Genomic DNA, 12,673 nt, shown 5'->3' with positions numbered 1-12,673 from the left:
TCATTATTATTATTATTTTTAACATTAATATTATTATTTTTAACATTATTATTATTACAATAAAATTTGTTATTAAAATATTTATATGAAATATATATAAAAGTATATACATATAAAAATATGAACAATTGAAATAATATATATATATATATATATATATATATATATATATATATATATATAACTTGTTCGATTATGATTATATGTGTTAATATATATATAACTAATATAGGTTCGTGAATCCGAGGACAACCCTGCATTGTTTAGTATCATCATATGTATTTTTACTACAAAATACATTAGGTGAGTTTCATTTGCTCCCTTTTTAATTGCTTTTGCAATATATATTTTTGGGCTGAGAATACATGCGCTGCTTTTATAAATGTTTACGAAATAGACACAAGTACTTAAAAATATACGTTGAGTTGTACCACTGGCATACTTCTGTAACATCCCAAACCAATACGCGACAAAAACCATTGTAAATTTTAGCTAAAAAAAATTTTGCTGGCAGACTGTTTGCGCGCCGCGCGCCCCGGCTTGCGCGCCGCGCAAAAGCTGGCTGTTGCCGGTTGCCTTTAATGCGAAAAAGATGAGCGACTTCCCGACACATTTAGCCAAAACGCTTTTAACCGTACATTAATATATGTAAAACTAGCACATAACTAAGGTTTGAGCGAGTTTTACAAAGTGGGGCCCACACGTGCCCAAAACGCCGCTAAGTGTAAAAATACAAATTTAATACAAATTAGAGTTTCGACCACAAAAAGTTTTATTGCCAAACGACACAACAAGCATGGTGTTTGGGGTTAAACTACCCAAGTCTCGGTCGAACTCCAAGCCAAAGCCAAAAGCGCTTCCTAATCATCAAAGCGGGAAACTTAATCCAAGGTAATGCCCTTACCCTTATCCACACACGAACCTATAAAAAGGTAAACAACGAGAGGGTAAGCAAAGCTTAGTGAGCAAAATAATTATACATATACATATATAATCTACCTACTTGCATCACTTACACAACATCATACTCGGTTTAACATTTCGACAATCATACAACAATATTATGCATATACCATAAACCGCAAATCCACGGGTAACTAATAATACAATAGCATACGATTCATAATTAAATACATTCAATACATAATTCACGCAACCTTGGTTAACCAATTCGAACAAGGGAAACGGTACTTACAAGACCGTTGGAGTTCATAACATCCACTAGTGTTACTTACACACCGCGTAATCACTAATCCCCCGGGTGATGTCTTGAACACCGCGACTAACTCACCCTTACGACAATGTGGCGTCTTAAACACCGCGACGAATCCACACTTCATTCAATACAATGAGTGGTGTCTTAAACACCGCGACAATTCCACTCCCATGACAATGTGGTGTCTTAAACACCGCGACAATACCACATGTCAATTAAACAATGAGTAGTGTCTTAAACACCGCGACAATACCACTCGTCAAACATACTATGAGTAGTGTCTTAAACACCGCGACAATACTACTCGTTAAACATACTATGAGTAGTGTCTTAAACACCGCGACAATACTACTCGTTACCTAGAATGTGGTGTCTTAAACACCGCGACAATTCCACATTCGTACACACAAATAAATACATTATATACGTACACGCATAATTATTCCACTCACCTTAGCGCCAAGATGATGATTATGCACTTCCGATCTTCAAAGCAATCGTACCTAATACATAAGTACACATTCAATTACGCAACTAGTGGAATTAACCACAATACTTACACTTGAGCATTTAATGACCCAATATGCATTAAATAGCTCGACTATACCCAAACCGCCCATAAATGGCCAAGACTCAACTAACATCAATAAAGCTAGTGAATTAAAGTCTATTAACTTCAACTAGCATAAACTTAGGGTATTTCATGCCCATTTCACCCCATTAGGTCAACCTTGACTCATTTGACCCATTTCCAAGTTTTTCATCATTTATAAGAGTGCTAATGACTAGCAACTCGATTCAACACTTACAAAACCTCAAACACATGAATAAACCCTAGGTTAACACCCTTTGGGTCATCTTTTACCAATTTAACCCAAACTAGGTCAACATTACCCATCTTGACCCATTTTAATACTTAACCCTAAAATTGGGTCAACTTCACCAAAAACCCTAACTCTTAACATTTAAGGTCTCCATACACATTTAATCACTAGGTTCCAACACAAAACACTAACATTAACCAACATTGGTCCATTTTGACCCATTTGACCTGATAAAAGTCAATACACTCATTTTGGGTCATCTATACCCAAATAGCACCCATTTATACATCAAGCAAGTGTTCTAACCAATTATTAGCCAATTAGGGTTTCTTAACATCAATTAACACTTTTAAAACCCTAGCTAACCCATTATTGAGTCTACATGACCCAATTTACCCAAAACACCCAATAATCACTAATAAATGGGTTTGATGTTCACCATAAACCCTAACTCTAACCCTTTCACAACATTATACTAGGAAATCAAGATTAGAGCTTACCACCACAATCAAAATGTAGCTAGAAAGTAGATGAACAACTTTAGAACTTGAACTTTAGCAAGAAACCTCCTTCTTCTTCTTCAAAATGGGATCTCTCTCTCTAATATCCCACTCTCTCTCACTAAAATGAATTGGGAGGATAAGGTTGGTGAACAAGGGAGTAATTGAACTCCCAAACTACTGATCCAAGCATTAAATCCGGCCTTGAAGTGAATTTACCGAAATGCCCATCGTTTAAATTAAATAAAACAAGGAGAGCTGTCAGCTCGATTTCGCGCGGCGCGCGAGTGGGTCGCGCGGCGCGCACCCGCCCATATCAGCTTCTTTCCTCGTTTTAAATTATGTAACGAAACCCCACCATCCGAATCACTTATAATTACATGTTCACAATAAAATACACGGGTCTTACAACTCTCCCCCACTTAGAATCGATCACGTCCTCGTGATCCACGTCACTTAACCACCCGGAACCACACTCTAAGGTATTCAACAACGTTACGATCCGATTTCCATCACAATACGTATTAACCCACCGATTGACCCAAAAACTAAATACTCATTTGCATGCGTTTCGAAACGTGCAATACACACAACCTCCGAAGTCTATAACGATAATTCAGAATATGCGAGAACGCCACGTACCCTTTCCACTCTTCTATGCAATCCTCCCCTAAGAGTCAACACTAAAATTGATTCGTCACTCGCGATTTATTAAAATCCCTTTCTTCAGGAAAAACTCAACCGACCTCGTACCGAGATACCAATGCCAAAAACAACCGAACTCAACCGTCACGTACCCTTAGCGTACCCTTACCTAGTACAATGCTAAAAACAACCAAAATCTCAACCCAAGGTCAACGACCCAAACGAATGAAGACCGGACAAAAGAAAATCCTTACGGATAACACTTATTACTCAACATTCTTAGTAGCGCGCAACCACGACTAGTACACATCTATCGTAAAATCGTAAGCAAGCGACCAAAAACCGTTAATGTCGAAAACTACTATTACTTACCACCACGTGCACAAAACGGCTAAGTGTACAATTTACACGGGCAATTAACATCATAAACCTACATGTAACCACCTTGTAGTACACAATAATGGCCATTGTGTAACTATCACTCAAAGTATACGAGAATGAGGCATCGTGCCCTTTCTCAAAGTCCCATCATGCTATTCCCAAAGGTAACCAAACGGCTAACACAATCGAGTCAAGAACCACCCATATTGCGCATAGGCACAACAATAATCCCCTAGAAGAGAATCCGGTACGCACATCCCTTAACCGAGGGACCTTACCTTACTTGTCGAATACGTCAATTATCTCCCAATGAGATTTACCACATTACCACCTTGGTGATAATTTAAACCCAAAACCATAAGCACAATTTATTCCAAATTGTACTTTTACCACCGTCGATCAATGTAGGTTTCAACACTAGCTTTGTATCCATAAAAGCATCACCCAAAGTAACAATACAATAGAACACCTTCGTGCGAGGGTACAACTCCCCCACTTAGGACTCCGTTCCGTAACCACATCGTTGAATAATAGCATCCCGTGGGAGTTCCACTTATCCACATACACAATCGGTGTCCTCATTGGTCATAGTCCTTGAATTCTCGCGAATTCGTCCTCAACAATAATCCCGACGATAAACACATACCCACTTTCACAGAAAGAGTGACCACTAACCTAACAACTAATTCGCCAGAACGCATTATCGAAATTCCTATAAGAGAGACGAGGTTCACCCGTCTTGCATCTCTTAATACGCACGTCACCAAAACCTTGCTCCAACCCTGAGCATACGAAGGAATTTAACCTAACCTTAAACACTTTAAACGAAGAGTTTACCACGATTTACACAACCTTGCACTTGCAATAATCCCGTTGCTATAGCTCATCGAATTTCCTCACGAAAACGAGCAAGCTCTAACATCCAAAACCAAAGCCCGTCCCCATGGTTTGGTAGAAAACATTTCCCAAACAGTAAGGAATGCTCGGTTGCACCAAGTCTTACGCCCTGCAGTCAACAATCCCAACTCCAACGTAGGGTAACTCCATTAGGAATGCTACCCGTAACAATACCACGTATTTACACTAATGCGTTCGCCCCTAGGTCGCACCCTCGTGAGTCGACGACTCGAGCGCCAACCTAGTGTACCATCATAGAAATTCCTAACCCCGCACTCATAAGGATACTAATGGGATATATGCTCACTCGAGACAAATTTAGGCCTCGAAACGAAATTTAAATCTCTAAATTCACAATCGGATCCATTGGCGCACCACAAGTAATAATAAAGCACATTTGTATCGAGAATGAGTACCTGAAGTAGCATTATTGGACTTCTGTGCTTCACCATCCATCGAGTACTCGCGCTCCAACCTCTTAACCCGCTCAGCAAACGATTCAGAGCATTCCGACTTTCGGTGTCCCTCCTTTTGGCAAATAAAACACTTGATCGTGCTCGAAGCCATATGCACAATCGCGTGTCATATAACCTCGTTGTAGATGATCATAACTCGTAGGCGCGAAATTCCCCAACTTACAATCCCTTTTTGCAATCAATTTAGGACATTTTGACTTTTGGTGCCCTTCCTTCCAACAGTAAAAACATACCTTCTTGCCCAACGGGCACTCGCGAGCCTTATGTCCCCATTGCCCACATTTGTAACACTTTAGCCCACCGGGGCCTGACGCTCCCTTCTTCATGCTACTAGCCGCCTCAATTACACTTCTACTTTGATTAATAAACAACTCGGGACACTCCGACCTTCGGTGTCCCTTCCTTCGACACTTGAAACATATGTCGTTTTTAGGAGGCGCATTCGTGCAATCACGCGACAAGTGACCCTTTTCAGCACAATTATAACACGTAGGTGCATGGCCTCCCTTACACTTCTTCTTCACGTTTCCGACGCCTTCAGGCGCACTTCTTGTCCTCTTACCAGGAGCACGTGACTCCAACCTTGCAAGTACATTCTCATCGCCACCACCTCGAGGTTTAGAAAACCTCTTCTCAAACTCTTCCCTTACAACCTTAGTCACTTGGTCTCGGACCATTTCGGTTACTCGTCCTTCGATTGACTCTTTGACCACTTGGCCAACTCCGTTGGCGAAACCCGAGACACGTTGTCCAATCGCGGCTTCAACCATTACCGCTAATTCGTTCTTCCTTTCATTAGTAGGCCCTTCCGTTCCGTATTCATCTTCCGTCTTCATTCTTAAGAAATGAAATAGGTTAACCAATGGAACGAAAAGACATAACACGTATGTATATACATATACATATACCACACTACCCCATCTTGCTCGACAATCGTCGTACATTGCTTGTTTGACACGATTTGCACCCGTAGTAATGGTAGCTAGTCATTACTACGCGAGCACGTCGCATTATCTTGCTAGTACAACGTCCATCTCGCTTGATGATTGCTACGCAACATGAACAAATAACACATGATTAGTTCACATGAACCTATGTACTAACCAAGTCCCGGTCCGACCCAAAGTCCTACAAGTCCCGCACAATGCACACACAAAAGTCTAAGTCTAGGCGCCTATCTCAAGTCACCTAAATCCCTTAGACCATGCTCTGATACCACTTATAACATCCCAAACCAATACGCGACAAAAACCATTGTAAATTTTAGCTAAAAAAAATTTTGCTGGCAGACTGTTTGCGCGCCGCGCGCCCCGGCTTGCGCGCCGCGCAAAAGCTGGCTGTTGCCGGTTGCCTTTAATGCGAAAAAGATGAGCGACTTCCCGACACATTTAGCCAAAACGCTTTTAACCGTACATTAATATATGTAAAACTAGCACATAACTAAGGTTTGAGCGAGTTTTACAAAGTGGGGCCCACACGTGCCCAAAACGCCGCTAAGTGTAAAAATACAAATTTAATACAAATTAGAGTTTCGACCACAAAAAGTTTTATTGCCAAACGACACAACGAGCATGGTGTTTGGGGTTAAACTACCCAAGTCTCGGTCGAACTCCAAGCCAAAGCCAAAAGCGCTTCCTAATCATCAAAGCGGGAAACTTAATCCAAGGTAATGCCCTTACCCTTATCCACACACGAACCTATAAAAAGGTAAACAACGAGAGGGTAAGCAAAGCTTAGTGAGCAAAATAATTATACATATACATATATAATCTACCTACTTGCATCACTTACACAACATCATACTCGGTTTAACATTTCGACAATCATACAACAATATTATGCATATACCATAAACCGCAAATCCACGGGTAACTAATAATACAATAGCATACGATTCATAATTAAATACATTCAATACATAATTCACGCAACCTTGGTTAACCAATTCGAACAAGGGAAACGGTACTTACAAGACCGTTGGAGTTCATAACATCCACTAGTGTTACTTACACACCGCGTAATCACTAATCCCCCGGGTGATGTCTTGAACACCGCGACTAACTCACCCTTACGACAATGTGGCGTCTTAAACACCGCGACGAATCCACACTTCATTCAATACAATGAGTGGTGTCTTAAACACCGCGACAATTCCACTCCCATGACAATGTGGTGTCTTAAACACCGCGACAATACCACATGTCAATTAAACAATGAGTAGTGTCTTAAACACCGCTACAATACCACTCGTCAAACATACTATGAGTAGTGTCTTAAACACCGCGACAATACTACTCGTTAAACATACTATGAGTAGTGTCTTAAACACCGCGACAATACTACTCGTTACCTAGAATGTGGTGTCTTAAACACCGCGACAATTCCACATTCGTACACACAAATAAATACATTATATACGTACACGCATAATTATTCCACTCACCTTAGCGCCAAGATGATGATTATGCACTTCCGATCTTCAAAGCAATCGTACCTAATACATAAGTACACATTCAATTACGCAACTAGTGGAATTAACCACAATACTTACACTTGAGCATTTAATGACCCAATATGCATTAAATAGCTCGACTATACCCAAACCGCCCATAAATGGCCAAGACTCAACTAACATCAATAAAGCTAGTGAATTAAAGTCTATTAACTTCAACTAGCATAAACTTAGGGTATTTCATGCCCATTTCACCCCATTAGGTCAACCTTGACTCATTTGACCCATTTCCAAGTTTTTCATCATTTATAAGAGTGCTAATGACTAGCAACTCGATTCAACACTTACAAAACCTCAAACACATGAATAAACCCTAGGTTAACACCCTTTGGGTCATCTTTTACCAATTTAACCCAAACTAGGTCAACATTACCCATCTTGACCCATTTTAATACTTAACCCTAAAATTGGGTCAACTTCACCAAAAACCCTAACTCTTAACATTTAAGGTCTCCATACACATTTAATCACTAGGTTCCAACACAAAACACTAACATTAACCAACATTGGTCCATTTTGACCCATTTGACCTGATAAAAGTCAATACACTCATTTTGGGTCATCTATACCCAAATAGCACCCATTTATACATCAAGCAAGTGTTCTAACCAATTATTAGCCAATTAGGGTTTCTTAACATCAATTAACACTTTTAAAACCCTAGCTAACCCATTATTGAGTCTACATGACCCAATTTACCCAAAACACCCAATAATCACTAATAAATGGGTTTGATGTTCACCATAAACCCTAACTCTAACCCTTTCACAACATTATACTAGGAAATCAAGATTAGAGCTTACCACCACAATCAAAATGTAGCTAGAAAGTAGATGAACAACTTTAGAACTTGAACTTTAGCAAGAAACCTCCTTCCTCTTCTTCAAAATGGGATCTCTCTCTCTAATATCCCACTCTCTCTCACTAAAATGAATTGGGAGGATAAGGTTGGTGAACAAGGGAGTAATTGAACTCCCAAACTACTGATCCAAGCATTAAATCCGGCCTTGAAGTGAATTTACCGAAATGCCCATCGTTTAAATTAAATAAAACAAGGAGAGCTGTCAGCTCGATTTCGCGCGGCGCGCGAGTGGGTCGCGCGGCGCGCACCCGCCCAGATCAGCTTCTTTCCTCATTTTAAATTATGTAACGAAACCCCACCATCCGAATCACTTATAATTACATGTTCACAATAAAATACACGGGTCTTACAACTTCCCTATAGCTTGGTAACTACTATTTACATGTGGTATTGTAAGCGCGAATCCTGTTGATAGATCTATTGGGCTTGACAACCCCAACCGGGCTGGACGACCAGTATTCAACGGTTGCACAGTACTTCGTTTCGTGACTACACTTGGTACAGTGTAGTGAGATTTAATAATAAAGGGAATATGCGAAGTTGATTAAATGTTAAGTATGGTTACCAAGTGCTCAATCACTTATAATACTTTTATACACTTGCGAGTGTACATATATTTATAAACGAAAATCTTGTGGTCTATTAATATATTGAAACGATTGTTATGATAAACCTACGAACTCACCAACCTTTTGGTTGACACTTTTAAGAATGTTTATTCTCAGGTATGAAAGAAATCTTCCGTTGTGCATTTGCTCATGTTAAAGATATTGGGTGGAAAACGTGTAAATTGGCAGGGACACGCTAACCCTGTGTGCCGTAGCACCCACCAATCCCACCCCGAAAGGGACCTGTGCCGGAAAATTACCTCCTCCCAGTTACCCACAGTGGCGGCAAGGCGATCTTCACCCCAGCTAGCTAGACCCCCGAAAGCACTTCACAAACTCCCCCCCGGAGGGAGAAATAATTCCATGCGGGGCGCCCAGACTGAGAATCGAACTTGCGCCTCTATTGGGTGGAAGCTTCCCCCACCGTGGTGTGACAACCCGGAAATTTCCAACCAAATTTAAACTTTAATCTTTATATGTTTCCGACACGATAAGCAATATTTGTTAAGTTAAATTTCAAGAATTTTAAACTATGTTCATACATTCATTCAACCTCGACCAAGTTCCAACGATTCACGAACCATTAAACGAATATGATTATATATGTATATCTGTATATATATTATAACTTGAAACGTAAACAAAATATTAGATTAAATACTTTATATGATTGTATCTGTTTCAAAATGTTTATCAATAGAATTAGAAGATAAGATCAAATGATTGAATTATCAGATATATTGAATTATGATTACAAGTCTCTGTTGAAAGGCCCACGTTGATTTGAGAAATCTTTCTATTTTAACAATATTCAGAAAATGGTAAAGTGATTTATAAATAAGAACAAATTGTTAATCATTGAGAACTAGACAAAGGATAGTGGAAGATTGAATCTCATAAAGACTCGATTGATCTATTTAGTTTCAAACGTACAAAAACGTTTTCAGTTTAAAAATAACTTTATTATTAAAACGTATATAACTTTTATAAATATCTAGAACCATTTTTGACAACTCATTACTTAACTAGTATGATAAAGATAACGATATTTATATTTTATTTTATTAAATATATATAATGATTTAAATTAATATTATATATATTTATACGCGTATTATACGTATTATGTAGTTTTATACTTTTACTATACTTAAACTTTACCTTTACTTTAATTTTACTTTACTTTAACTTTAATAATTCATACTTTAATAATTCACTTTAATAATTCATACTTTAATAATTCACTTTAATAATTCATACTTTAATAATTCATACTTTAATAATTCACTTTAATAATTCATACTTTAATAATTCACTTTAATAATTCAAAAATCTATTATAAATAGAATTCAATAGGTTTCATTATTTCATAGAAACTTGAAAATATTTTTCTCTAAACTCTCTCAATCGATTTACATATATATATTTACTCCGTATTATTTCAAGATATTATTAGTATACATAAAATATTACGACGGAGTGCTGTCCGAGTGATTTCGAAATTGTTTTTCGAGTGGGATAGGATTAAGGAAATTATGGGTTATAGCTATGGAGGTGATTGAGTATGGTTCATGGGTATGCTCATGAGGTCAATATAGTGTTTATCATTTCCATTGCGTCTACGTACCTTTCCTGCAATATTGAATCTCAATATTGATACGCGAGTACTCATAATTTAACTTTTACATACTAATAGTGTATCCCTGACTAGTGCTCGAGTATTTAGGATTATGCATGCTTGTACTTTTGATATTGCCCTTAGACAGGTTAGGTTGAATCTTAAATTAGTTACACTTGCGGTTGAGATAAGGTATAAGATATGCATGTCCTTAGAAAGCTAGCGAAAAATTAAGAACTTTTCCTTTAGATATCGAATGGTTTCGATGAACGGATTAGAAGTTATAATCAATTGAATTTTCGATATTTTTATTAAAAATGATTATTATTATCGTCATTTTTATTGTCGTTCTAGTTTTATCTTATTATTATTATTATTATTATCTTTATCAATAAAAGGGATTTATCATTAAAAATTGTTATTTTTTTTATTACTATCGTTATTATCGTTAAAGTTATAATTAGTATTATTATTATTATTATCCAATTATTATTATTATTATTATTATTATTATTATTATTGGTATTATTATTATTATCATTATTAATATATATATCATTATTTAAAAATAGTTATTGTTATTATTATTATTATTATTACTATATTATCATTAAGATAATTATTAGTATTATCGTTAATAATGTTATAGTAACTATCATTATTAATATTAGTGTAATTAAAACAAATATTTGTAACACCTAATTATTTTGATTACCATTATTATCATTATTATGAACACGATATAAAAGACGATTAAAAGCTATTAAACGAAACGATTAGGAAATAATGGGTAAGAGTTTCATGATGAAATTTAAATATTATAAGATATTGATTTAGATAAAATTATCGTTCTTATTATTTTTATCATTACTATTATTATTAAAAGTATCGTTAGTATTAAAACTATCATTTTAACAAAAATTATCGTTTTAATAGAAATGTCATTGTTACTATAAAATATCATTATTATTATTATTTTAAATAGAATTATTATTTTAAAGATAATATTAAAAATTATCGTAAATATTAAAGTTATCATAATTAGAATTATCGTTTTATCATAATATCATCTTAGTAATTATAAATATTGATATTTTTATAATAATAATTATTATTACAAAATAATACAACTTTTACTTACTATCATTATAGATATTATTTTATCAAATAAATATGTGATACAAACATATTTTACTACGTGTAATAACTTACTTTAATAATACCTATCATATTATCTTTATGATATTAAATGAACCCTATAAATTTTATTACTTAAATATATATAAAAGTATATTTTATTATATAAATTTAATATAAAATTTTATTTATTAATAAATAAATTATATTATTTACTCTAATAAATCTTTTAAAAATATTTAAAAATATAAAACGACGATATTTAAACTATATATTAATCATGTATAGATTTTTAGAAATTATTTTGAGTCAAATTTACTTTTGTTGACTTTTGCATATTAGTCTCGAGCATTAGGATTGTGGTACACTATGACTTGACCTAATTTGTTAGATAGATATTGACCAACACATAAATATATATAATTAATTTAGGTTCGTGAATCCGAGGCCAACCTTGCACTTGTTCAATGACGTTATATGTATTTTTACTACGAAATACAGTATGGTGAGTTTCATTTGCCTTTTTACCCTTTATATTTTTGGGACTGAGAATACATGCGCTTTTATAAATGTTTGACGAAATAGACACAAGTAATTGAAACTACATTCTATGGTTGAATTATCGAAATCGAATATGTCCCTTTTTATTAAAGTCTGGTAATCTAAGAATTAGGGAACAGACACCCTAATTGACGCGAATCCTAAAGATAGATCTATCGGGCCTAACAAACCCCATCCAAAGTACCGGATGCTTTAGTACTTCGAAATTTATATCATGTCCGAAGGAGGATCCCGGAATGATAGGGGATATTCTTATATGCATATTGTTAATGTCGGTTACCAGGTGTTCACCATATGAATGATTATTTTTGTCTCTATGCATGGGACGTATATTTATGAGAACTGGAAATGAAATTCTTGTGGTCTATTAAAATGATGGAAATAAATGATTATGATAAACTAATGAACTCACCAACCTTTTGGTTGACACTTTAAA

General features: G+C 35.9%; 1 long non-coding RNA gene across 2 annotated transcripts; it reads right to left on the bottom strand.

Annotated features, from left to right (window-relative positions):
- Nucleotides 1–798: 798 nt before the first annotated feature.
- LOC139846796 (uncharacterized) lies at nt 799–8,385 on the bottom strand. 2 transcript variants are annotated; one of them, XR_011759198.1, is made up of 4 exons: nt 8,255–8,385; nt 7,383–7,433; nt 6,533–6,636; nt 799–922 (listed from the first exon to the last, which is right to left on the bottom strand). It is a non-coding gene; the product is annotated as an uncharacterized lncRNA (long non-coding RNA). The 2 variants fall into 2 exon arrangements; XR_011759197.1 differs by lacking the exon at nt 799–922 and having other exon boundaries at nt 6,433–6,636.
- Nucleotides 8,386–12,673: the final 4,288 nt, after the last annotated feature.

Source organism: Rutidosis leptorrhynchoides, chromosome 5 (genome assembly GCF_046630445.1).
Source record: "Rutidosis leptorrhynchoides isolate AG116_Rl617_1_P2 chromosome 5, CSIRO_AGI_Rlap_v1, whole genome shotgun sequence".
Taxonomy (NCBI): domain Eukaryota; kingdom Viridiplantae; phylum Streptophyta; class Magnoliopsida; order Asterales; family Asteraceae; genus Rutidosis; species Rutidosis leptorrhynchoides.
Note: the sequence above shows the minus strand (reverse complement) of the source record. Positions and strands in the feature narration are given on the sequence as shown.